General features: G+C 47.0%; 1 protein-coding gene across 46 annotated transcripts in view; it reads right to left on the reverse strand.

Moving 5' to 3' along the window:
• Window positions 1-22,610, reverse strand: part of LOC144799531 (uncharacterized) — a 5,513,712-nt gene that overhangs the window by 4,532,610 nt on the left and 958,492 nt on the right. The gene's annotated exons all lie outside the window — the stretch shown is intronic.

Below are 22,610 nucleotides of genomic sequence, written 5' to 3' on the forward strand. Positions count from 1 at the left end.
CCACCTCCACCAGAGCACTGGCCAGCACACACAGCTGAAGTGCACATGACCACTACAAAATGACCAATAGCACAAGGACAGCACACATAAACCATTGGGGCAATGTCCAGAGTGGAATAACACTCATGGCCCAATACTGCACCCAAAGCACAAGCCCACAAATGAAGTGATGTGGAGGCACACACACATGGAAACCAAGGGGACAGCTGACATCAAAGTGAAACAGCCTGCATGTCAGTAGTGCATGTCAGTAGCAGACATGTAAGGGGTGTACCACACACAAATAGAGGGAGGGAACGCCCACAATGGCCAGGCACAAGTGGCAAAACCACACACACCATGCCATACAGGAGTGGGAAAACCACCATGTGCCTGCAATGCATGACAAACACAATGCCAGTGTGGAGCAGTAGGGCCACACAGTTCACACAAAAACACCCAAAACACATTGAGGATCAACCAAACACAACACTGATGTGCAACTCACACACTTTGCACACTTCAAACTTACAAACACAACAAGGAGGAGTCACACACAACATCATGGATACACCAACACACAGCACAGTGAACTACAAACAGCTCACACAAGTGCATACAATCCTCTACACAGGTCAAGACAAAACAAACAACTGGAATACAACTCCTGGGTGACACATGTGTGTCCCCCACAATACAGGGGCACACATACATCCACTACAAACTCACACCCTCCACACTGTACACCTCTGCTACCCCCAAGACCACGCATACAAGGCTGGGCACACAGAAATGAAACCACACACATACTTCATGACATGTCCCAGCCAGCTCCTAAACATTTGCACAGCATCACACCCTGTGCTGGCAGTGTCCCCCAACCAGACATGTGAACAGTGTAGGCAACAGTAGCAAATCACTAACAAGATGGCTGCAGGGCAGGTAAAATAGCCATCGCACATGACAACATTTGCAGGGTCAGAATGGCCTGAAGACCCTGTCACCCCTGTCCAAAAATATGATGCCTGCAAAGAGCCTTGCAATGTTGAAGGTATACATGGAGCATGGTGCACAGGCAATCAAATGCAAACAGAAACAGAAATTTAATCAGCAAGGACACTGACAAAACACACAACAGAAGTAACTGTATTTATTCACAGATTGCACAGATGTAGCGGTACAACAATTGTAGACAACAGCAAGGCTCAAAATGATGTACAAATGCCAGATACCATGCACAGGTAAAACACAAACAGGAAGGACAGTGTCCCTAGCACAGGGGAGAGGCCAACATATCAGAGCAACAGGGCCAGGGTCCATGGCAGGTGAGAGGCCAACACAGCAGAGCAACAGGGCCAGTGTCCATGGCAGGTGAGAGGCCAACACAGCAGAGCAACAGGGCCAGTGTCCATGGCAGGTAAGAGGCCAACACAGCAGAGCAACAGGGCCAGTGTCCATGGCAGGGGAGAGTACAGCACAACAGAGCAACAGGGCCAGTGTCCAAGGCAGGTGAGACAGCAAGTAGACGAGAGGCTGCACAGGGGAGAGTACAGCACAGCAGAGCAACAGGGCCATTGTCCATGGCAGGGGAGAGTACAGCACAGCAGAGCAACAGGGCCAGTGTCCATGGCAGGGGAGAGTACAGCACAGCAGAGCAACAGGGTCAGTGTCCATGGCAGGTGAGACAGCAAGTAGACGAGAGGCTGCACAGGGGAGAATACAGTACAGCAGAGCAACAGGGCCAGTGTCCATGGCAGGGGAGAGTACAGCACAGCAGAGCAACAGGGCCAGTGTCCATGGCAGGTGAGAGGCCAACACAGCAGAGCAACAGGGCCAGTATCCATGGCAGGTGAGACAGAAAGTAGATGAGAGGCTGCACAGGGGAGAGTACAGCACAGCAGAGCAACAGGGCCAGTGTCCATGGCAGGGGAGAGTACAGCAGAGCAACAGGGCCAGTGCCCATGGCAGGGGAGAGTAAAGCACAGCAGGGCAACAGGGCCAGTGTCCATGGCAGGTGAGAGGCCAACACAGCAGAGCAACAGGCCCAGTGTCCATGGCAGGTGAGACAGCAAGTAGACGAGAGGCTGCACAGGGGAGAGTACAGCACAGCAGAGCAACAGGGCCAGTGTCCATGGCAGGGGAGAGTACAGCACAACAGAGCAACAGGGCCAGTGTCAATGGCAGGTGAGAGGCCAACACAGCAGAGCAACAGGGCCAGTGTCCATGGCAGGTGAGACAGCAAGTAGACGAGAGGTTGCACAGGGGAGAGTACAGCACAGCAGAGCAACAGGGCCAGTGTCCATGGCAGGGGAGAGTACAGCACAGCAGAGCAACAGGGCCAGTGTCCATGGCAGGGGAGAGTACAGCACAGCAGAGCAACAGGGCCAGTGTCCATGGCAGGTGAGAGGCCAACACAGCAGAGCATTAGGGCCAGCAACACACCCATGTTCCAAACAATGTACAGGACTAGCACACCTGTATGATGCACAGGCGTATGAGGGTAGTGTCAACTCACTCCTGGCTGTCATGCGGACTTGTACCTGGCTGTGTGTCGGGGACAGCCGGCCCACTTGACTGTGGTGACAGAGCCCCAGGTGCTGTGGGGCTAACAGTGGCTTGGCAAGCTGGAGGGCTGTGTGGACCAGGTGGCATAGTGGCACGTGGAGGTGGAGTCATGCAGACCTCTGACACAGTGTGGGTGGGTGAGGTTGGCGGGGTGCCCTTCCACTTTTTGGGAATATGAAATGGCTTCCCTGTCTTGGGGTTGATGGGAAGTGGTGATGACACAACAGGCACACACCCCAACTGTCCCACATTAGGTGCAGACACTGGCACTACCTCTGGAGATGGGCTGGAACCCGCGGAACGTTTGGTCTGGCTACGTCTCTTGAACACCTTCCGCTCTTTGCCAGGTGTACCCCCTACCGTGCCCTCCTTTGCCTTCTTGCCAGGGGTGGTCTCTACATTGCCCGCCTTTGCCTTCTTGCCAGGTGTACCCCCTACACTGCCCTCCTTTGCCTTCTTGCCAGGGGTACCCCCTACAGTGCCCTCCTTTGCCTTCTTGCCACGGGTGGTCTCTACACTGCCCTCCTCCACCTGCATCAATGGACGTGGAATTGGGGTAGATGTTTTTGGTGGAGGTGTCCCTGTGCTCTTCCTAGGTGTACCCCTGATATGCAAGACCTCCTCAGTGGGCACAGACACTGCATGGGTAGGTTTGTGTGATGTACTACGGACAGGAGAGTCTATTGCTGGTGATGCCTCTGCAGCATGTGAGGCTGATGTCTGCCTCATTGCTCTTCTGGCCTTGCCCTTCCCTGACTGGCTCTTGTCTGTGCATTCTGGGGTGGCCATGCTCTTCAGTGGGGATGGTGTCTGTGGGCGGGAGTGTTTGGGTTGTGTCTGTTGTGTGCTTCTGGTGCTGTACCTTTTCGTTGACGCAGGCGAAGCATGCACACTGTCATCTGATGTGGCCACTGACTGGGGGGTGGACAAAGGCACCTGAGCTGCAATGGGAGCACGTGCCTGTTGAAGGGCTGACGTGACTGTGGATGACAACGCCTGGACTGTACGGTGTAGCCCACCCACGTCTGAGTGTATGCCTTCCATGTGTGCAACCATCTGGCCTAATTTCTTGTCATGGTCACTGAAGGCATTGAGCAGGGCGGTATGGCCCACACAAAGCTGGCGCAGGAGCTCAACACACTCTGCACTGAGGGCAGCAGGGGGAACAGGTGCAGGGGCAGCAGTGCCAGGTGTGAATGTGACTCGTCCCCTCTTAGTGACACTGATACGGGCAGCACCAGAGGAAGTGGATGGGAGGCTGGGCACTGGCCGCTGGGTGGTAGATGATGATGCAGACTCCCCATCCCCTGTGCCTGCCAACATGGATGCATCTCCGCTGGCATCTGATGATGTGGTACTCTGTGTCTCTGGCACAGATTCCTCCTGCATACTTCTGTCCCCCTCAGATGCACTTGTGGGCTCTGTGTCACTGGCCTCCAGTGCAGCTATAGTGCTACTCTCGCCACCACTGGTTTCTGGCTCATGCTCCTCCGTGGTCTCTTGCGAATCTGCATGAGAGAGAGATACAGGGTTGTGTAAGTGTCATCATCTGGTCACACGAAGTACAAGCAATGCAGTATAGGAGATGCCCAAATCTACATGGTAACCGCCACACCCTGCAATCACTGTGCAGCAACACACTACATAGACCACAAAAGTGCCTGTAACGCACAAATAATACCATGAATTACCCATGTTCATGCAACACAGCACTCCTCCCTGCCCGTAGATGGAGTGCCCCCCCCCACTTGCCCTGCCCTAGGGACATGATGTGGATACAACACTTATAACCAATATCAGACCTTCAGGGAACAGGAGGGGACAACACACACTCTATTAGGTCATTACAGTCCACAATGCCAAGTAGGCCATAGCAAGCACCATGTGGTAACCCGGGGCACATTGTTGTCTGATGAGTGGGCCTCATCGATCATGGTGCATGCAAAGTAGGCATACATGAAGTCATACTCAGAAAGTCGACACTGCAGTTCACCCCATTATGGATTCCCCACACTAGCCCAATGAAGAACGACCATGTGGAGCCTAACCCATCTGGCAATGAGAAAGTACAGCAGGGATTATCAGCTCAGTAAGGCCAGGGTGGGCCAATGCCTGATAGAATGACACATCACAGCAGCCACTCACATTACACAGCACATCACAATACCGCACGCACATCACATGGGTCTCCGGTGCCACAGGCCCTGTACACATGCATCCACTCCCAGCAAATGTCACCCTCCCCAGATACTCACCACCCCTGCCTTGCTGCCGATGCTCCCTCAGACGTGCATCCAGGTCTGGATGAGTCACTGCCAAGATGCGGCCCATCAGTGGAGTCAGGCTGCGCCGTGCCAAACGCCCTGTGCATGGTAGCAACCCCCAAGGTCATCTCTGCCACTTGCTTTGCCAGCCGGCTGATGTCGTCCCACCTCTTGTGACAGTGGGTGCGTTGTCTGTTGGAAACCCCCAGGCTCACACCTTTTCTGCAATGGCCCTCCACAAGGCCTGACGGTGGTGTACCTTGAGCTGCAGGTATGAGAGAAAAGAAGGGTAAATGTACAGTTACACAATGTCAGATACCAACATCTATCAGAACAGTAGCATAGACACAGACTCATGACTAATTGTAACCTCCCTCCCTCCAAAAGTGGGGGCCCACTCACAAGGGCACTATGCATGGCCCAGACATTTGTGATTGCATGCACACATTGGGGCGTATATGCTCCATGATATTTCCACAAATGTATGATGCCTCAACATAATATGCATCGACAGAAGTGTGTAGGACTGCAGTAGTCCAGGGCATAGATGGGGCTTATCTACTATTCAGTGTGAAGGAATTGGAGCAAGGAGCATGTAAGTCTGGTGATGTATAATCGTTTTGGTGGGCAGGCCCTGAATCTACTCTCTGGGTCACACTGACTCAGACTACAGGTGCACACAAATATTCACACATACAAATACTGTCCTGGCACCTATATGGCTATTAACCATTGGCTCTGTATGTCTGACAACGTAACACACACCACACACAGATACACGTCCAGGGATATAAAAGAGTGACATTGTGACACACACACTCCCTTGCCCTGGAGACAGCATGTCAGTCAGTGTTTCACGCAACACCACACCACCAGGAATATACTGCAGCTGCACAACTACACGTCTGACACCCCCCTGCCCTCCAGCTACCTTCATGATGACTTACCACTACATTGGGACCACCAAACAGCCTTGGGTACTGTGCCAGCACCTCGTCCACAAGGACCTCCAGCTCCTCACTTGTGAATGGACTGGCACGGATCTTCTCTGTCCTTGCCATCCCTGTGGACATGTAACACCTGTGGTGGAAGTGAGTGGTGAGGGGTCCCAGGCAGCAGGCTCTTCAGGCAGCAGCAGGAGAGGGTTCCAGGCAGTGGCAGGAGAGGGTCCCTGGCAGCAGGCACTTCTGGCAGCAGCAGGAGAGGGTCCCAGGCAGCAGGCACTTCTGGCAGCAGCAGGAGAGGGTGCCAGGCAGCTCGCTCTGTGAGCAGTGGAAATGTGAGGCTAACTCACACAGATTTATAGCCCCCTGGGGTCGTTTGGAAGCTGCAAATCAGCAACAATTGGTTGTCCAGGTCTGCCTCTTTCAAAAGTATCCAATGACCGCCTCCGAGGTTGCGAAGCATGCCTTCCGAGACTTTCAAATCTGCATCCTAACACCGCGATCATTGCTCCCATTGGCTGTAGGCTATGCTCCATGGCGGTGATGCACCGCGGGGGCCCGGGGTGAGCTACCGCAATGGTGCATCATTCAAAAGTATCCAATGACCGCCTCCACGCTGGCGGAGCATACCTTCCGCGACTTTCAAATCTGCATCATGCCACCGTGATCATCGCTCCCATTGGCTGTAGGCTATGCTCCATGGCGGTCATGCACCGCGGGTGCCCGAGGTGCGCTACCGCGATGGTGCATCATTCAAAAGTATCCAATGACCGCCTCCGCGCTGGCGGAGCACACCTTCCGCGACTTTCAAATCTGCATCATGCCACCGCGATCATCGCTCCCATTGGCTGTAGGCTATGCTCCATGGCGGTGATGCACAGCAGGTGCCCGGGGTGCGCTACCGCGAAGGTGCATCATTCAAAAGTATCCAATGACCGCCTCCGCACTGGCGGAACACATCTTCCGCGACATTCAAATCTGCATCATGCCACCGCGATCTTCGCTCCCATTGGCTGTAGGCAATGCTCCATGGCGGTGATGCACCGCGGGTGCCCGGGGTGCGCTACACCTATGGTGCATCACTCAAATGCATGCAATGACCACCTCCGCGCTGGCGGAGCATGCCCACCGCCATATACACATGTCCATATGCCAATGGCTACTGTACTTGTGAAGGGGGTGGTGCTGGCGTCACACCGCCGGGGACAGGCGGTAGGTACCGCGATGCATGCGGCGGAGCATGCCCACCGCCATGTACACATGTCCATATGCCAATGCCTACCGCACTTGTGAAGGGGGTGGTGCTGGTGTCACACTGCCGGGGACAGGCGGTAGGTACTGCGATGCATGCGGCAGAGCATGCCCACCGCCATGTACACATGTCCATATGCCAATGCCTACCGCACTTGTGAAGGGGGTGGTGCTGGCGTCACACCACCGGGGACAGGCGATAGGTACGGCGATGCATGCGGCGGAGCATGCCCACCGCCATGTACACATGTCCATATGCCAATGGCTACCGCACTTGTGAAGGGGGTGGTGCTGGCGTCACACCGCTGGGGACAGGCGGTTGGTACCGCGATGCATGCGGCGGAGCATGACCACCGCCATGTACACATGTCCTTATGCCAATGGCTACCGCACTTGTGAAGGGGGTGGTGCTGTTGTCACACTGCCGGGGACAGGCAGTAGGTACCGCTATTTTCATAATTATTATTTTATTTTTTATTTTTTTTCGTCCTCATCACGCAAAGCTTCGAGTAGTAGAGTGTTATAGCAATTTGACCGCAAAATAAGAGACTTTCTGGCTAACTGTACAATCCATCCATGCCCTTCCCCGACACTAGGATCACTCATTAATCCTCGTGGGGGTATCCTTCCGGCTTGTTAGGCCTCTCTTAAGCCGTATGCCCACTCTATTTATAGGCTGTACTCTGGGCCCACTACTCAAAAACAGATAATGCGCCTAATCATTGGACCTCATAGTTTGCCGAATCATGGTTTTCTATACTCTTCCCTCCAAATACTGTTCCCAATTATTCCCAAACTCTAGCCTTTTACTATGTGGCCCCGCTTTATCCAATTTGTTTATTCTGATAACAGAGTTTGACCAATCTTCTACTGTAGGGGGGAGGGGGTTAACCCATTTTATACATATTTCACGTCTAGCTACTAACACCATCATGAATAGCAAATTCCTAAGCCTTTTATTAAGGCTAGAAACCCCCGTATCATCTAGTTTCACCCCAAAAAGTATCAAATGGGCGCTTACCTGTATTTCTTGTTTGAGGACCTCAGAGAGGATCTTACCTACATTATCCCAATAAGACCGGAGGTGCGGGCACTGCCAAAACATGTGGATGACGTCCACTCTTGCTTCACCGCATTTGGGGCAGCTCCTTACTCTTCCTTTGTTGATTTTTGATAGCCTCTTGGGTGTCCAATACGCTCTATGCACAGTGAACAAGAAATTCTTTTTCAAGGGTGCGGATTTTATCACTTCCCCGCATGCAGCCACAGATACTTGCCATAATGCTCTAACATCCTGCGACAGCAGCGCCTTTCCCCATATCTCGATTGACAGTGTGAAATCCTCTCGTCCCTCATTGATAAGCACCCAGTACCAGTAGGCTACTTCTTTCTTCTCAAATCTTTGTTGGGTTTTTGCCTCTAACTCAAGATTTCCTGGCCCGTCTTTCCCTAAAGTGTTAGCCGAGCTTATTAGCTGGTAGTACTTACATTTTGAGAGACTTCCATTTGTTAAGTCTACCAGTTTCTCCCAATCAATTATATTAGGTCCAGTTAATATTTGTCCCCATTCCATTATTCCATTTTCTTTCAGTGGAGATGATAACGCATCCTTTAAGCATTCGGGAGTGCCAGGTGAGTCCCAGATTGGGGCGTGGTAACTATAATAGGGGATCTTCCAAAGACGTCTTAACTGTACCCATAGTCTAATAGCTGTTCTCAAAATCTTCAATTTAATTTTTTTGAAGTATTTTGCATGAGCGAATTTGTACAGAGAATAGCCCCCTTCTGGGTCTGTCATAGCTTGCAAATAAGCTGGGAAACAGTTGAGGGTTTTAAACAGCACTCTGATATTCTTAAACTGGAACGCCCTATAATATTGAAGAAGATCTGGGCTAGCTATTCCTCCATGCTCCAGTTTCCTTCTCAACTTCTTCTATGAAATTCTGGCTCCCTTGGAGGCCCAAATAAAGCTGTTAATTTCGCCCTGTATTTTGACTATTAGTTCTTTTTTAAACTCTAATGGTAGTGAGTTAAAGAGGTAAGTAAATTTGGGTAAAATCATCATCCTAACCACATTAGAGCGACCTATAAATGACAAAGGGAGCGAGCTCCAAGCATTAAATAATTTTTTAACCTCGGACTGCACTTTGTTAAGATTTAACTGGGCAATCTTGTTAATCTCTTTTACAATTAAAATCCCTAGATATCTAATTTGCGATTTCTCTGAGGGGTAATTAGCCTGCGTGTTCCAACACATTATCTCTGTCTTTTTTTGGTTAATTTGATAACCTGACAGATTCCCAAACTGCTGTTATGTGTCTGTTATTTCAGGTAGAGAGTCTGTCAGGCTATTTGTATAGATCATTAAATCGTCTGCATAAAGTGCGACTTTTTTTCCCAATTCCTACAGGTGAAAGTAGATATGAGTGGGTTTGATCTTAGGGCACAAGCTAAGGGCTCGATATAGAGATTAAATAGTATGGGTGATAACGGGCACCCCTGTTTAGTGCCTCTTTCTATATATATTCTCTTCGTTAGAGACCCATTAACCAACACACAAGAGGATGGAGAGATATATATAGCTCTAACTGCTCTTGAGAAATGTTTGCCCCGGTTTATAAGCCTCTAACGCTTTGTGTAAAAAACTCCAGTTAACCCTATCAAAAGCCTTAGCGGCATCAAAGGTAATAACCGATAGGGGGAGTTTTTCCTCGTTAGCTAAATCTATAGCTCCTATGAGCTCATGTGTGAGTTCCTGAATCTGTCTGCCCCTAATAAACCCTTTCTGGTCAGTGTGAATTAAATGACCTGCGCATGTTCCTAGTCTCTTTGCCAACAACTGTGTGAAGATCTTATAGTCACAATTTAACATAGAAATCGGCCTATAAGACTCGCAGCGCTTAGGATCTTTCCCTGGTTTCAATATTATACAGATGTTAGCTTCGCTCCATGATTTAGGAGGCATTTGTCCTCTTATAAAAATATCATTAAACAGATTGGTGAGTTCTGGGACCAACTCCCCTCGCAGTGCTTTATAAAACTCATTAGGCAAGGCGTCCGGGCCGGCTGCCTTAGCGTTTTTCAGACCTTTAATCACGTCATCGACTTCAGATTCTGTAAATTCTACATTAAGTTTTTTATTTTGATCTGCTGACAGAGTTTGTATAACCCAGTGTCTAAGATATTCTTGAGTTAAGGCCTCGCTTCTCTTTATATCCTCCTTATATAGGGCCCGATTCACAGAACTAACTTAAGACAAAATCCTAAACTTACTACCATTTTGCTATTCACAGAAGGCACTTACTCATTTTGGTATTCACAGAAGGCACTTACTCATTTCGGTATTCACAGAAGTTAGTAGTCCTAACTTTAGGACTCCTAAATGTGTTCTGTGAATACCGAAAGTCTTAAAGTTAGGATTTTTCTCAATTTAGTAGTAGTAAAGTTAGGACTCCTAACTTTCGGACTCCTAAATACCTTCTGTGAATACCAAAAGTCTTCAAATTAGGATTTTTCTCAACTTTACTACTACTAAACTCAGAAAAATCCTAATTTTAAGACTTTCGGTATTCATAGAAGGCATTTAGGAGTCCTAAAGTTAGGAGTCCTAACTTTACTCCTACTAAATTGAGAAAAATCCTAATTTTAAGACTTTCGGTATTCACAGAAGGAATATAGGAGTCCAAAAGTTAGGAGTCCTAACTTTACTACTACTAAACTGAGAAAAATCCTAACTTTAAGACTTTCGTTATTCACAGAAGGCATTTAGGAGTCCTAAAGTTAGGACTCCTAACTTCTGTGAATACCGAAATGAGTAAGTGCCTTCTGTGAATACCAAAATGAGTAAGTGCCTTCTGTGAATACCAAAATGGTAGTAAGTTTAGGATTTTGTCTTAAGTTAGTTCTGTGAATCGGGCCCTGTGTTCTGAAAAAAATTAAAAAAAGGAATTTTTTATATCTGCTTCTTCCACCAATGGTTGAGTGCTATTTACCTCTTGGATGCTTGCGATTTTGTTTTGTGTTAGATCAGTCTTTGTTTTCCAAGCTAATAGCTTGCCACACCCCTCCCTGTATTGATAGTGTGCTAACTTGCTCACTTCCCACCTTTTCTTAATTCTAGAGTCTAGAGTATTTATTAGGTTGTTTTTAGCCTTTATCAATTCCTTCCTAGATGTTTCTATTCTCTCAGTTAATGTTTCCTCATTAATCTTCTTTTCGCACCTATATATTTCATCCTCCAACCGCTCTATTTCCTTCTTATTTGTTTTATTTCTATAAGCTGTTATGCCGATCATTTTACCTCTGAGTCCCTATTTAATTGAAAATATGATAAAGTTTCAACCCTCAGAATCTCTACTATTTTGTCCTCTAGAAGTATTACTTTATCTAGAGTCCACCTTGGCTGAGTCCGGAGTTTGTCAAACTCAATTTCCAATATTACCGCAGAGTGATCTGAGAGGTGCTCAGGTAAACGTTTGACCTTTTTAGCTTCTCCTAGTAGTGCTTTATCTATTAAGAAATAATCGATTCCAGAAGAATGCCCTAATTTTTTATTTTTTAAAGTGAAAGGTTGGATTGCTAATTCCCCCTTAACTCTCCACACATCTATTAACCTTAGATCATCTTGATACGTCTTAAGCCACCTCCTCATTTTAGGCAAAGTATGTCTATTTTATGAAGGGCTCCTATCTAATACAGGGTCTAACAAGATGTTAAAATCGCCACCAAGGATAATAGGCCCTGGAGCATCTAACAGGTGTGCATAAAGCTCCTGCAGAGCCAAGGGATCATCATTATTGGGACCATAATATCCTCCAATTGCTAGTGTTCTGCTAGCTATGCGTATGTTTCCGACAACCCATCTCCCTTTTACATCGGCTTTGTGAGACTCCATAATTGCTTTTGCTGATTTTTTAAAAATAATAATTACACCTTTAACACAGCACGTTTTTTCCGTACAAATGTAAAAGTCCACCCAGCGCTGGCCTTTCATTATTCCATCCGATTCCGATAACAAGAGATGTGTTTCTTGTAAAATAATTTTGTCCCAATCTTTATTTTTAAGGTATTCTAAGAACCTCTGCCTTCTTGTTCTAACCCTCAAGCCATTTACATTCCATGAGAGAATTTTTATTCCCATGAATTAAGGTGGAAGGGCACTTTCCCTCTTAGATTCGCGTGATTCGGACGAGATTTTATTAAAAAAATTCCCCATTATGCTCCCACACCATGTGCACCATATTTTATACAACTTCCGTGTTCCCCCTCTCCCCCCCCAGTTTATCCTTCCCCTGGAGAACCCTCCCTTTACTCTTTGGCAGGTCTTTCCTGCCTATTCGAGAACCCTACCCCATGGGCAGATATATTATTTACATGTTTTATGGCCCGGCTTTTCGCACCTTAATTGTATCAATCAGTGCTTCTACCTCTTGTGTCTCTTTCAGGTTATACATATGGTTATCCCACATGATCCTTAGCATTGCAGGGAATTTCATTTGCACGTTGGCCCCCAGAGATTTTAACTCCTGCATGTATTGACCTAACTGCCACTGGCGGTCTTGTGTCGTCTTAGAGATATCAGACCTTATTCTGAAAGACCACTCATCCTTCTTGTGAGATCCTGAACTTATAGCCTCTTTAAGGATTCTTTCGTTTAGTGCATAGGTCTTAAAATTTACCAGTATCTTCCTGGGGTTTGTTCTATTTTTATTTTTCATGAAAGGGTCTCTATGGACCCTCTGTATATCTTCAGAAAGCGCCTCACTTTTAATCCAGGGAAAAAAGTCTTTTAACCCCTTCGACGCTCATGACGAGCTGGGCTCGTCATGGCGTAGCCTCCTCGCACGCTCATGACGAGCCCAGCTCGTCACGTAAAGTGCGGTTTCGCAAAACCCAGCGTACGGGCGGAATTCCGCCCGCACGCATGCGGTTAAAAGATTTATCACAAAGACCTTTATGTCGCCGGTCTCTTGACCCTCCGGTATATGAAGGAGCCTCAGGTTATTACATCGAGCCTGATTTTCTAATGACTCAATTTTGTTTCGAAGTTCTTTCTCGCTGGCCTGCAGGCCCCCGTGTTTTTTTCATTCTGGGTGAGCCTTCTATCTAGTTCTTCCACAGTTGTTTCCAGAGTGGTGGTAACCCTTTCCATCAAAGAGTTCATCTTGATCTCCAATGTCTCACAGACCCCTTGAATTCTGAGTTTGTTTTTTTCTGATTTCGCGAAGTTTGATCTCATTTCCGTAATTAAGATTTCCATTAATTGGTCCGTTTTTTTTACCCCTTCTTTTCTCTCCTTTGAGGCAGAGGGCTGTATATTTCCCTGTGTATTTTCCTCACTTTCTGCTGTCTTGTCTTCCTCCGATACTGCCAATTCACTAAAGCGATTGGGGCTATGCGGAATATCTGCTGTTAAGTTCCCCTCGGCCATTGTAAGCTTTGGTAATTCCTTTTCTAGATGAGCGACCACCCTCTCTTATTCTGGGCTTTTGAGTCCTTAGGGATTGTATGGTTTACCTTAAAATAAGTTCGGAGGGAGGGAGTAATTTTAACCTTCTTTGTTGTGGCTTTAGACCGTATTGGGACTATTTTTGGGTCCAGGGTTTGAGGAGGTGTCACTACTTTAGTTTTTTCTTTAATTTTCTCCCTTTGTAGTGCTTCGGAATTTATAACAGCCCCTGAGAAGTTTCTGCTTCTCAAACAATATCTTTTCCCTCTTTTTGGCAGGCTATCTGTGGGGTCTATGGGATCCGTACCCTCATCACTAACTAAGTTACCAGCAGCCCTACCCCGTTCTGTAACCTCCTTTTCAGGTAATCCCTCTACATTTACTGAAATGCTTCCCAAATACAACCCAGATTTTTCACTTACTAGAATGACCCCAGGCTTCTTTGTTATTTTCCAGGTCTTGTTCCGATCTCCGCGATAAACCAAAGCACGCAGCAGCTGACCAAGGTTTCGCACATCAACTTTGTCTGTTTCACAGATATTTAGTGGTGCTGCTACTCTCACCATCCGCTGCCAGGGATGTGTATCATAGCAATAGAATAAAAGAGTAGAGAGGCGCACTCAATGAAGTCAGTAGTACAAAGAGTCCATTAAATATGTAGATCTTCTGTTCTTTTCTTAAATATATTCTTTATTTTCTTTCACATACAACGGCACAGCCAACGCGTTTCATTCCCATTCGTGCCTAGGGAATTTCATCAGGGCTGCAAGAACATATTGACATACATAAATATTTGATTTGTCTTATATTTAAATATGCATATAAAATGGCACATGTTCAAGCTAGTTTACAAAAAGAATTTTTTTTAAATTACAAAAAGGTTAGCAAAGTTTAAAAACGTACCAATAGATCCAAACATATTGGACAGATTTTACTGTCTGCCAAATGGCAAATTTGATTATCTCCTTATGGATGCAAATACACCCTCACCGGTACATTGCTACCACAAGGCCAGTTCAAGCCATAATGCTTGACGCTGGGGGGAAAAACACAAAGCTATGCCTCTTGGAGAGATAGGCACCTGAGATGAATCAAGTAATAGTGACATGCACGATGTTTACTATGTCAAAAGAGAAGGTGTGTAGTCAAAAGTAACCATAGTCAAAGATTTAGAAGTGAGAGTCAGAAGTGTGAGTCAAGATAATAGGAGTCCCTTAAAGTGCAAAAGTGCCAAACCTTGGGGACCAAAAAGACCCTCGAGTATCGCGAAATGTGACTAGGAGATTCTAAGGCTCACCATATACTAAATAGTCCGGTCGATACGATAGTCCTAGATGAGGTTGCTCCTAGGAAGCTGGTATAGGAGAATGATCACGGTAGACCACAACGTGTTCCTGAAGTAAAAATATAATGATATAGTTTGTAGTTCATGTCATCCCCATATAAGGGCCATGTTTCCAATACCAATGTATAACCAGACAAGCTTGTTTATACGTCCTATTCTCATTAGGGTGAATTATGTTCCCAAAGTACATGACAACTGTAATGTTCCGCTTAAAAGTATGGTTCTGCATGGAGAGTGCTAGCAAATAGTATAAGCAACACTCCCAAACCCAAGGTATCTTATTGAAACCAAATAAGAAGGGATGAGCAAAATCAAGGGCAAGATGGTGCCTTGTGGACTTATTTATGACTGTGAGAGACTGTTTTATACCTGAAAAAGCTTGACACTCAATTCCAAATGGAATGGTGGTTCGAGTTCCCCGAGTTAGCTGAGATGTACAACTTTGGAGAGTCAAGGTGTATATTGATCCTGGACCCCTGTATATAGGAAACGTAGAAATATTAAATTGTATACCGCGTATGGGGAATTAAAAAACTTGTTGTCATAGTCCTGTATTTAAAAGGAAGTCTTCCGATATGTACAAATGTCTTAGAAGAACGTATACATTTGATTCAAAACATGTCAAAGGATATTCATTGTGATTGATACAACCCTCCTTCTGCCGTTGCCGGTAGTTTGCGTCCTCCCCCCATTTACTACGAGCCAATATATATTTAGCTGAAGACCAGGTGGAAAGAACAAATATCTGAACAGCAATGGTTTTAGGGTGAAACATGTATCCGTGTTGAAATGTCCAATGCGTAAAAGCCTCATGTGGGACAGCAGTCAACGTTTTCATTTAGGTCACGATATTGGTGGACCGGACTCGAAAACCAGATAATGGAACATTTAAGGAAGGGGCAGATCGTTATGGTAAACAGTAATCGCCCCTACCCACTGATGCCATGGGCAAGGGGTGTTCAATATCAACCTCCACCCTCAGGCAGAAGTTCGCACACCACCCCAGAGTCATCTGCTCCCCTAATGTTCAGATATCCCCAGTTTGAAAATAGTACCTTAAGGGAACTGCAAGGCGGAGGGGGGGTCAGCGCTCTCGGGAAGATAACCGGCGTGTATAGTGGTTGTATTCGCGTTATTACGAAACGGTACCTAAAAATGGCCAAACAATGTAAGGTTACCACAAGTGAAAACATAAATAAGGAGCCGGCAGAAAACCCGAAACTCCTGGCAGACTCATGTACCTCTGATATGGTCTCCGTTCTCCGCCGCTCCTCCTCATGGATTAATGGAAGCGGGGAAGTGCCGGTGTACGCCATATTTGAAACAAAGTGTGCCGGTACTGGGAGGCGGTCATGTGGTGCCGGGACCAACCCATCGAGATTTGGGGAATCCCGTGTCCACGAGGGCGGCCATCTTTGAATGTAGCGGGAGACAGGATATTTCAGATGTATAATAGTGCAAGACGTCGTATTACATCGACGGTTTAAAAGATTGACAAGGTTTAAATAAAGTTAAATTAAATTAAATTGAAATAGGGGTGTTCTCTTATTTCCGATAAGTTATTAATTATTGAATCAATCGCAGTGATTTTTACTGCATCATACCTATGGGATTGTGTTAGGTTAAATAGAAACTATATAGTGTTTAACAAAGGAGAGCACGATATGGTCGTATCATGGTATCACAACCATAGTAAGTGTGTGAATGTCTAATCTGTTCCCTAGGATACAAATAAAGAGAGCGAAGTCACAGCAGAACTTGGCGGCCATCATGGAATGATCTAAAGTATCCGCAGAATATATATAAACTGCAAAATTGAATATAACAAATTCTATCCTACAGAAAGAGGTAAAGATAGTGACACCACAAAAAAGGGGAGCCAGTGTTGGTGTACCCCAAATAATTATGACACAACTGAGGTGCAGATACAGTCCAAAAGTGAGATAGTGTTTTTAGTGCAGCCGACAGATAGAAAGTGATAGGCAGACTAAAATACCATACCAAAAGGTTTCCAAACATGAGAAAGTACCCCATAAAAACGGTCCAATATATCGCAGAAAAATTCCCAAAATGAGAGAAAACCCCTAAAAAACGGTCCAATATGTCACAGAAAAGTTACAGTGTGTAGAAAACCAACATTGCAATGCCGAAGGAACAAGTGTTACACACACATTGGACAAGGGCAAAATAGAAGGAATCTGTTACAGCAATTTGTTTCTTACAGTGTAACACAGTGTGATTTCATCTATTCAATCAAGCCTTCTATTCATCCCCTTCACCTGGTGGGAACAAACCTCCAACGTGATTTACACATTTAGTTCTTGATATCAGAGACATTAGTGAATAGGGAAGATGACAAAGGTGGTAGTATCATTATTTTATACCAGAGCTGGGGGTCGCGTAACTAGTTAGCTTGAACTGGCCTTGTGGTAGCAATGTACCGGTGAGGGTGTATTTGCATCCATAAGGAGATAATCAAATTTGCCATTTGGCAGACAGTAAAATCTGTCCAATATGTTTGGATCTATTGGTACGTTTTTAAACTTTGCTAACCTTTTTGTAATTTAAAAAAAATTCTTTTTGTAAACTAGCTTGAACATGTGCCATTTTATATGCATATTTAAATATAAGACAAATCAAATATTTATGTATGTCAATATGTTCTTGCAGCCCTGATGAAATTCCCTAGGCACGAATGGGAATGAAACGCGTTGGCTGTGCCGTTGTATGTGAAAGAAAATAAAGAATATATTTAAGAAAAGAACAGAAGATCTACATATTTAATGGACTCTTTGTACTACTGACTTCATTGAGTGCGCCTCTCTACTCTTTTATTCTATTGCCTTGTTCCGATCTCCTACAGGAGAATTAGCAGCTCTGCTCCCTCCTGGTTGTTCTTCCCTGCCTGCCAGCTCTTTTCCTTGTGTCCCCTCCCTTTCAACGGTCCCCTTGTTGCCGGGGCTGACTGTTACCTTTGGCCGACAGGAAATCCTAGCAGCAGCCTTTCTGCTCTGCCTGAGAACAGCCCCTGCCTTGTTCCACTGTGTCTCCCTCGGTCTCTCCGCCCCTCTGAGAGCTGCCCCTGAGATCCTGGCTGGTAAACGCTGCTGCCCTGACTCAGACTCTGCCGCCACTGCTACACGCAAGTCCACAGTCTCAGGAGGCTCCAAAAACCCCCTATGCATTCCGTGCCGATCCCAGCCTCTGCCACCGCTGAAAACGAAAAACGAAAAACGCAGCCAGCAGGGGCTGCGCAGAGCACACTGTGACGAAATCCCCCGAAGGCAGACCTGGAGGCAAGTATTCCTTTTCCTTGTTTGTTTTTTTACTTCTTCCTCTGCAATATCTCCGCCAGTTATTATACTGGTTTAATGCACAAGCTTCAACATTTTCCGGCCATCATTCCGCCTATCGCTGTACTATCTGCCCATGTGATTATGGGAGCTCCCGACCGGCGTCTCTATCAGGCCGCCATGCTCTCCCACGATGGTGCATCATTCAAAAGTATCCAATGACCACCTCCGCGCTGGAGGAGCACATTTTCCGCGACTTTCAAATCTGCATCATGCCACCGCGATCATCGCTCCCATTGGCTGTAGGCTATGCTCCATGGCGGTGATGCACAGCAGGTGCCCGGGGTGCGCTACCGCGATGGTGCATCTTTCAAAAGTATCCAATGACCGCCTCCGCACATGTCCATATGCCAATGCCTACCGCACTTGTGAAGGGGGTGGTGCTGGCGTCACACTGCCAGGGACAGGCGGTAGGTACTGCGATGCATGTGGCGGAGCATGCCCACCGCCATGTACACATGTCCATATGCCAATGCCTACCGCACTTGTGAAGGGGGTGGTGCTGGCGTCACACCACCGGGGACAGGCGGTAGGTACCGCGATGCATGCGGCGGTGCATGCCCACCGCCATGTACACATGTCCATATGCCAATGGCTACCGCACTTGTGAAGGGTGTGGTGCTGGCGTCACACTGCCGGGGACAGGCAGTAGGTACCGCTATTTTCATAAATATTAATGGCTATGTCAATCCTGAACACTGTGTCAGTACACAGCAGCAACATGGTGAAGAGCACATCATTGTACACACAATGCCATACTTCCATGTCATCCACAGGTGGACGCACGTTCAGTGTGACACACTTTGGTCTGTGGTCCCTGCCATGTTAGTTATGCATTTAATGGCTGATGATGCTTGACACTCTTCAGCAGGTGTTCATGATGTAGTACAAATCCATTTGTTGTGGGTCAGTGAGGACCTTGACAAGGCTTGTGTCATTGCATTGTATCGTATCAGACTGGTGCATTAACAACAGCTCATGCACACAACTGAACGTTTTCCTGATACTGTGATCATTGTGTTGATGGATGTGTGCAGAGTTTACATGATGCATTGAGGTGTGACAGGTACAGCAGATGGGTATGATACAGACATGGTAATTTCCAAAACATTGGCGGATGTTGCAGCACCTTGCCTGCACATGTGAATAGTCTTCTCCAGTATGTGCGCATTCACATTCCCCGATGTGTTTGTGGCACTTGTGTATTGTCAGTGGAGAGGTGTGCCCTCTGTGTCTATCAAAAGGCCAGCCATGTAACCTGGTGTGCCATGCATCGCTCAGGCAGTCGATGTTTTTCCATGACATCATTGATGGTATGTGCTGTGGCCATCTCATGATGGTTGTCACTGAAATTTTCAATTTTACATCTCAGCTAGGAGGAGGCCAAATCTCCTACGTCACCTGACAGTGCTGGAGGACATGGAGAATGAGGCAATAATACGGAAATTCCGCCTGGATAGACCAACACTGAAGATCCTGTGTGATCTATTGGAGCCCCACCTGCAGCCTCACCGTCACTATCCAATGGCAGCACTCCACTTTTTTGCGACAGGTTCCTTCCAGGAGACCGTGGCTAGCGCTGGAGGGATGTCGCAGCCCCTGTTCAGCATGGTGCTGAGGGATGTTCTTGCAGCCATGATGCTGTATCGGAATCGCTACATCCATTTCCCTAGGGGAGGAGAATTGGCTGCTGTGAAGGGGTGAAGGGGGACTTCTATCCCCTTGGGCGCATCCCACATGTTGTTGGTGCCATCGATTGCACCCATGTAGGTCTGGTGGCACTACAGGCGACGGAGCACATTTATAGGAACCGCAAACATTATCATTCCATCAATGTGCAGGTGGTGTGCCTTGCGGACATGACCTTATCTCATGTATGTGCGAAGTATCCTGTCTCGGCGCATGATTCGTACATCATGAGGAACAGCATGGTGCCACGGATGATGGAGAATCTGCATCTCGAGCGTGCTTGGATTGTGGGTGAGTATGCCTACTGATATGGCGTGCTGTGTGTTACCTGATGCACTCTGGCTGTGCAACATTGCAATGGGTGTTTGTCATTCACAGGTGACTCAGCATATCCCAGTAGGCCATGGCTGTTGAGCCCCCTCAGGAATCCCAGGACCCCGGCTGACATCCGCTACAATGAGGCCCATGGCAGCACCCGACAGGTAATAGAACGGACTTTTGGCCTGCTGAAGTCAAGATTCCCTGCCTTGAAAGGACCGGAGGTGCACTGGCATACTCACCCGGGAAGGTGTGCAAGATCGTTGTGGCATGCTGTATGCTGCACAACCTGGCCATCCATAAGGGGGTCCCCCTGCTCCTGGACGATGGTGAGGAACCAAGGCCACCACCTCCTCAAGGACCTGAGTCCAATGATGAGGACAGTAGATAGGAGGAAGGAGTAGACCTGCGCCAGCAGCTCATCGACCGCTACTTCACTTGAAGGTGGGTGACGAGGTACAACGTATACATTGGCTGGTGTGGTTGCTGTTGTTGTGAAGGGCTATGCGCGGATGTAACCGACAGGCAGACGTTCAGTCACCTGTGTGTGGTAAATGTGACATTGACGTTCCATATGGGGATGTATGCTGGACCCTATTTGTTCACACCTGCAGCCCATTGTCTAGTATGCCTGTTGTGTCTTGTGTATGTTTTGTGTAGTGTTCTGCCTGTGATGCCACAATGAGACCAGTGACTATTGTTCTGTTGTGTCTCCCTAGGTGCTACAGAAGAATACTGCCCTACATACTGTACATCATTTGGACACATCAAGGACATCGTCAACACTGTAAATATTGAACTAAAAACAAAAATGCAAAAAATCAGGTGCGTCAGGTATTTTATTTTGAAATTAAGGACACTTACAAGTTGGAGGGTATCCTAGATGTTATATTCCCATCTAATACTAGGAAGTTGTACTTGCAGTGGAGGTACGGAAGTCTGCCAATCCGAGCCTTTACTAGCAAGTGGACTGACCCCTCCCCGAGTTACTGCCCTGGGTGCAATCATGATCAGGAAACCGAGTTGCACTTACTGTTTTTTTGTCAAACTTATGGGCAGGCGAGAAGGAAGTGGATAGTCCCTGCCTGCAGAAATATAGGCTTTACTCATTGCCTGCAGCCATACAGGGTCTTTAAACCTGACCTTTCTAGTATGATAGTGTTTGCGGTAGCAAAATACCTGGAAACCTTCTGGCACAAGAGAAGACGCTTGCTACTCAGGGTTGTAGATTAATTGCACAATTTCACTAACAACCATGTAACTACTGTCTTTTTTAACTTCTTTTATCTCTCCTAGGACTTTATATAGTTGGGTGCTGTTTTGAACGCAGACTAGCTGCACAATTTTAAACATCATCAATTTCTAACTATTTTCTACTGCTTTTAATGCTTCAAAGAATTAATTTTAACTCTGTTGATTAATTCTTCGGGATGAAATTGCTTGTTTTACTTGTATCACCACTGTGTGTTATCTTTTATGGCAATCTAGCCGAAATAAAGATTTTTGATGATGATGATATTTTGAAAGTGGACATGTGAATTGTGCGGGAATATTTACTCCCCATCCCCTGTGCCTGCCAACATGGATGCACCCCCGCTGGCATCTGATGATGTGGTACTCTGTGTCTCTGGCACAGATTCCTCCTGCATACTTCTGTCCCCCTCAGATGCACTGGTGGGCTCTGTGTCACTGGCTTCCAGTGCAGCTATAGTGCTACTCTCGCCACCACTGGTTTCTGGCTCATGCTCCTCCGTGGTCTCTTGCGAATCTGCATGAGAGAGAGATACAGGGTTGTATAAGTGTCATCATCTGGTCACACGAATTACAAGCAATGCAGTATAGGAGATGCCCAAATCTACATGGTAACCGCCACACCCTGCAATCACTGTGCAGCAACACACTACATAGACCACAACAGTGCCTGTAACGCACAAATAATACCATGAATTAACCATGTTGATGCAACACAGCACTCCTCCCTGCCCGTAGATGGAGTGCCCCCTCCCCCACTTGCCCTGCCCTAGGGACATGATGTGGATACAACACTTATAACCAATGTCAGACCTTCAGGGAACAGGAGGGGACAACACACACTCTATTAGGTCATTACAGTCCACAATGCCAAGTAGGCCATAGCAAGCACCATGTGGTAACCTGGGGCACATTGTTGTCTGATGTGTGGGCCTCATCGATCATGGTGCATGCAAAGTAGGCATACATGAAGTCACACTCAGAAAGTCGACACTGCAGTTCACCCCATTATGGATTCCCCACACTATCCCAATGAAGAACGACCATGTGGAGCCTAACCCATCTGGCAATGAGAAAGTACAGCAGGGATTATCAGCTCAGTAAGGCCAGGGTGGGCCAATGCCTGATAGAATGACACATCACAGCAGCCACTCACATTACACAGCACATCACAGCACCGCACGCACATCACATGGGTCTCCG

This window comes from Lissotriton helveticus, chromosome 1_2, assembly GCF_964261635.1.
Source record: "Lissotriton helveticus chromosome 1_2, aLisHel1.1, whole genome shotgun sequence".
Lineage (NCBI taxonomy): Eukaryota > Metazoa > Chordata > Amphibia > Caudata > Salamandridae > Lissotriton > Lissotriton helveticus.